Consider the following 6,205-nt stretch of genomic DNA (forward strand, 5'->3'; position numbering starts at 1 on the left):
AATCTTGAGTTATTCCTATCTGAATTTAAATACTGCTTTAAGAATAGGTTTCATGTATTGAACATTAAAGGCTAAAGACCACATGGGTTAGGTTATGACATCCAAGTTATTGTCCACGAAAAAAAGCAAAAGTTCATTGAAAAGAGAGGGAAGAAAGAAAAAAAAAATCCCAAAATAGTTGTTAGAAAATCTCTGAAAAATCTGTACTCAAATCTGTTGTTGAATACCATTGATTCGAGCACAACTCTAGGCAATCCTGTGAAAAAAAGACCAGAAGCCTTTCTATAACTATTGTGATTTCTCAAAGTTCATAGTGACCAGAGGCATGTTGTTTAGGAAATGGATTCCACTCCTGCTTCCAAAGTACTCAAATCTAGAAAAGTCAAAACAAAGGAAAGAACTGCTAAAGTAAAAGAGGTGAACAGAAGTTTTAAAAGCACACCTCAAGAAGACAAAGAAATGTATTTATAACAAATGAATTTATAAAATATGAATTATAACAAAATATTCAAAGCCCTGAATTAAGAAAATCAAAAGTGTAAAACATACTTCAAATTCCTCAAGCTGAAAGAACTTAAGAATGAATTCAATTTCAAGTACATTCCTGAAGAATTTATGGACAAAACCTTTAATGGCGGAGAAAATATTGAAAAAAAAATGGCTGGAATACACTGATACGTTATGTCCAAGAGTGATGGTAACAGGATGTCACTTTAAAATTCACTGGCAGCATTAACAGTGCAGTTGATTTGGAAATAGCTAACCTCTCAGTGGGTTTTCAGAGGCAGTAAATCACACAGTAAATTGCACATCTTTTTTCCTCTAGCTGATGGATTCAAACTGCAAGTTGTTGGGTTGGAATTTCATCTCCTTGTTATTAAACCACCAGCGCTTAATAAAAGCAATAAGTGCCTCTGTTTTTTAGGCTCTCTTTCTCATTTGGAAACAGCACTTTAGGTAGACCTTGTAATGTTAATCCAGTTCTGGAAGTCGCAAAACTCTCCTAGTGGGTTGAGGCAGTGTAATTTAAGTCCATTTGTCATAAATGTTGAATTAATTTTACCAAGTTAGTTCAGTCAGATTTTTCTACAACAGACTTCTATGAAGCGCCAGACAATGAGTTAGTGGTATTTGGCTCCTCTATCATTCATATGCCTATTATCCTTTCCTGAAGGTCATTTGTGCACATTTATTTTTAGTTGATTTAAAAGAGTGAAGTTACAATAAATAGGCAGGTGGCAAAAATTTGATTCTTGTCATATCCGGTCCAGACATCTGTCTTAACAACGTGTTATTTAATTCACAGTCACACAGTGTGCAGATGCTCTAAGTTCATTAATCTTTCTCCTATTTGGTTCCAGAGTGGTATTTTTCCTCTGAGTACCTGAATGTGACCTAAACCAGGAAAATATATTTTTAGTATTATGAGGTCTTTATGGGATGCAATATCACATATCAAATCCAAATTATGCAAGCAAAGTCTTTTGGCAGATCTTTTTAGTAAGCAGTAGTCCAGACTGACTTTTCTGAACCCAAGTTCAGAAAGTTTCCAAAGGTTAAACCATATTCTCATTACCAAACTTGAAAAAATAATCTTATTACTTTATTTTTCTGTGAAAGTCTGGTGTTTCTTCAACTTATTTACCACAATATGATTGTGTTTCCAAATATGAGTAATCATTGTTCAAAAAAGAGTGAGTGAACACTGCCTGGTTGAAAATAAGAAAGGAATGCATCAGGGATGTATTGTTTCTATGAATCTTTTCAATCTAAATGCTAAAGAAGAACTAACATCAAGATAGGAGGAAGATTCATCAACAACTTGCGTCATACAGATGACACAACTTTGCTCCCAGAGACTGAGGAGGAGTTAAAGTGTTTGCAACAGAAAGTCAAGGACTGCATCCTTTAATATGAACTGCAACTCAACATCATGAAAACAAAAAATCTTCACCACTGGGCCAATAGATAGCATCATAATAGTGGAGAGAATGAAATTGTAAACACTTTCAAAAACCTTTACACCCTTGGTCAGAAAATCGAAGATGGATTGTACTGGAAAAATCTACTGTGAAAGATCTCTTCAGATTGTTAAAAATAAAAGATGTAAGTCTGAAGATTAAGGTGCACCTGATGCTACCTAGCCATGGGCTTTGTAATTACTTGCTATGCATCTGAGAGCTGGACAATGACTAAAGAAGGATGACAGAAGAATCAATGCTTTGAGTTGTGGTGAAGGAGAAGAGTATTGAACATACCAGAGTGCCAAGAGAACAGATGGGTCTGTTCTGGAGAGGGTGAAACCAGGTTGCTACTTGGTGACAAGCATTTGGAAAATTGGTCTCACATATTTTGAGTATGTTGCCAGAGGAACATGTTCTTAGCAAAGTACAAATTTTTGTACGATTGATGGTAAGGGTGAGAGAGAAAGACCCTTGATCAACTGGATTGTGGCAAAGGGTCAAATGTGTCAGAGATTGACGGCTTATTCCAGATAGGAAAAGGGTGATTCAGGATATGATGACTATGAGGCCTAGTCAACTTCACTTTACCTAATAACAACACATAATGACAAAATAGCCAGGATGTGAATATGAAAGAAAGGGTCTGCCACTGTGGCCAGAGAGAGGCCACAGCAGGAATTAATTTGGCTCAGGAATTTCTTTGAAGAAAATGTTCAATTTTCTAGAAAACAAAACTTCGCAGCAAAAAAATAACAGATTGTTATACACTGCTTTCTTCAGCCCTTTTCGTTCAATGTAGTCACCTGTGTTATTTCTCTCACTGTGTGCTGGCTAACTTGTTGCTATTGGGTGGTAACTACTTCTTGAATAAGAACTAGTTGTTGAACAAGACCTAGTTAGTAAGTGGTAACTAGATGGCTGTTAACAATTGTTGAGTGAAAAGTAGTTGTTAACTGGTACTAGTTATTGGTTGATAATTAGTAGTTGGACAGTAACTGATTGTTGGTTGGTAACTAGTAGTTGAGTTGTAGCTAGTCGTTAGATAGTAGCTAATTGTTGGATAATAACTAGTAGTTAAGTGTTTAGTAGTTGTTGTTGCTGTTATTAGCTACTGAAGAGCTGAGTACGGAGTGACCCTATGACCAAAAGGTTTGATCCATGTTCCATCTTGTGCCATCCTTACACTTGCTGACACACAAAAATCCATTTCATCAGTCACTGTGTCAATTCACCTGGTTGTGGATCTTCCTTGTCTTCGCTAGACTTCCACCCATCCCAGCATCATGTCCTCCAAGGATTAGCACCTCCTAGCAGCATGCCCAAAGTTTGTGAGGCAACGTCTCATCATTCTTGCTTCCAAAGAGCACTTCAGCTGAACCCTCTCCAAGACATATCTGTTCATTCTCTTGGCCATTCATAGGATGCCCATTGCTCTTTTCCAACACAACAGTTCAAAGATGTCTGTGCCTGATAGATGGACAGTGCTGTAGAAACACATTCAAACTCATTCTTCTTCTCCATGATTGCATTCTTCCCACTTCCACTCTGTGGATCCAGGTGATTGCTATGAGTGTGCATATTCTCACCAGCTCCCTCCACCCTCAAGTCCTGGAAGTGGGTTGTAACAGCAACAACTTTATCCTGCCTCAAAGGCCAAACAACTTGTCCCAGTTTTAAAAAAAGACAATCTCTTCCTTTCCTTTTTTTTTAATTCTTTTTCCTTCTTTCCTGTAATGTCTGCCCTTCTATCAAATGTGAATCCTTTAATGGAGAGTCCCAGGGGAAAGTACAAACTAAAACTAAAAACTAAAAGTACAACTAAATCTAACAACTATAAACTAAATCCATTAAAATGCAAAGCTCCTCAGTGAACTGGGTAGCACTTAAATGTATAAAGTAAAATGTATATGAATGAGTGTATGAAACACAGCATTCATGAAAGATTATATAAGACACAACATGTATGAATGAAGCACAATACAAATGAATTATTGCATGAAGTCAAAACAAACAAGTACCATTAAAGGGAGAATAAGAGATTATCACTGTATTGGTAGAGGTTGGTGGGAAAAGGGACATAGACAGAGTGAGGAAGTTTCATGGAGCTTGAGATGGGACAGTGTGATAATAGACATGAAGAGATAGTAGCAGTTAACTGTATGACAGCACAGTGTATATGAGGGACTGTGTGGAACACAAGGTGCATAGATAAAGCCCAGTGTGTATGTGTGGACATATGCAATTGGATTCAAATCTTGAAATGCAATCTACATTGAATTGATTTTTTTTTACTTTGCAGCAAGTGGTTCAAGTTATGCTCACTTTCATAAGCACAGTTAAGTCATCTGTATAATGAAGGCTATTTTTTATTCTTCCTCAACTCCCGTTGTCTCATTCTTTTGAGAGAGTCCAAATTCTTGAATAATTTTCTTAGCACTCATATTAAAATATATGGGGAAAAGATACAACCTAATGCACACTTTTTTCTAATTCTACTTTTTTAAAAATAAAAATGTATTTAAAGTCAAAGTATGCAACCAATTAAACCTATAGAAAACAGGTTTTCCCACTCCTATCTGTTGCTTCACCAAATGGTATTTGAAAAGTTATTTCTTCAGTCATCATAAAGTTTTCAAAGCACAAAATAATCTGTAGATCATCAAGAATCTTCATGCCTTCTGAAAGCAGAGGAGAAAGGATTGTGGGTGCTGTGCATCACCGGGGTCTAAAGCCCAGTCTCAGGGAAAAACTCCCACGGTTTTTCCGCCATTGAGGACGGATTTCTGTTTTGTGTGATCTTCTACCCTGGTATTTAATATTGGTGAATAGCAAGAATTCTCTAGCAATGGACCAAGTCCAAGAAGTTGGACCAAAACTTGGAGTTTTGAGGGCTTTGTATTATAAAGAACTTGAAATATAGTAATTAGGAAAAATAGGAAGTCTAGTAGAGAAGATGTTTTTGACAAGATATATATGTTGCTGGTTACAATTCAGTATATCTAATGCTATTCACCTCTACTCATGCCTCCTTAACCATAGAACCTCCACTGCCATTGTTGCCACAACCACTGGGTCCATAACTACCTCAGCCATCATCAGTGCTATATCCTCCACTGTAATTATTTCCCATTCCCATTCTTCCAACAGAACCATAGCACCTCTGGTTATCCATTCTGTCACCTCCATAGCTGCCCATTCCTTAACCATTCATTTCCATGCCACCTGCAGGAGACAAATTCAAGAAGAGTTCAACATGTTATGTTTAGATTTAGACATAGTAGCCACTGCATCTTCATGTATCACAAACTCTACTACATCTGCTTCTCTTGTTTCTCTTCCATCAGCTCCAATAGCAATATAAACTCAGAGTGGGTTTAGTCGAAAGAGGAAATTAGTAATGTCATTTTCAGTTGCACGAAAAAGAAACCCTCTCAAATCTGCAAATGACCATTATAAAAACCTGAAATTGCATAACCAGCTCCGCCATAACCCTGTCCTTCCAAACTTTTTCTCTTTTTCTATCATCAAAGGCATCATTTCAATGTTGTTGCTGTTATTAGGTGTCGTTGAGTCAAGCATGACTCGTAGGCGACCCTATGAACAAAAGATCTGAACCCTCTTCTGTCCTGCGCCATCCTCAAATTTTCTGATACACAAGAGACAAAATGCAGAAGTCACCATGTAAATCTGCCTGGTTGAGTGTCCTCTCTCTTGCTGTACCTCCATCCTTCCCAACATCATATCCCTCTCCAAGAAACAGGACCTCCTAGCGACATGTCCAAAATATGTGAGGTGAAGTTTCATTATTCTTGCTTCCAAAGAGCACTCTGGCTGAACCACCTCCAAGACTTATCTGTTCAGTCTCTTGGCTATCCATGGGATGTTCAGTGCTCTTTTCCAACACCACAATTCAAAGGAGTCAATTATTTTTCTGTCATCCTTATTCATTGTCCAGGTCTCAGATGCATGGCTAGTAATCAGAAAGACTATGACCTGAATTAGAATACATCCTTGTCCTCAAATTGACATCAGTACTCCTCAATAACTTGTAAAGGTCCTTCACTGCACGTTTTTTCAGTGCAGTGTATCTCCTTATTTCCTGACTGCTCGTACCAAGGATGTCAATTGTGGGTCTAAGCAAGATGAAGCTGTTGATGGTTTCAATCTCTTTTCCATCTATCATGGCACTGCCTATTGATCCAGTGGTAAGAATCTTCCTTTTCTTCATATTGAAACACAAT

The 6,205-nt window shown here is 37.4% G+C and overlaps 1 pseudogene; it reads right to left on the minus strand.

The window, feature by feature from the left end:
* Nucleotides 1–4,983: 4,983 nt before the first annotated feature.
* Nucleotides 4,984–5,499, minus strand: LOC102859879 (annotated as a pseudogene).
* Nucleotides 5,500–6,205: the final 706 nt, after the last annotated feature.

Source organism: Elephantulus edwardii, unplaced genomic scaffold (assembly GCF_000299155.1).
Source record: "Elephantulus edwardii isolate Elephantulus edwardi_28Jun2011 unplaced genomic scaffold, EleEdw1.0 scaffold00159, whole genome shotgun sequence".
Lineage (NCBI taxonomy): Eukaryota > Metazoa > Chordata > Mammalia > Macroscelidea > Macroscelididae > Elephantulus > Elephantulus edwardii.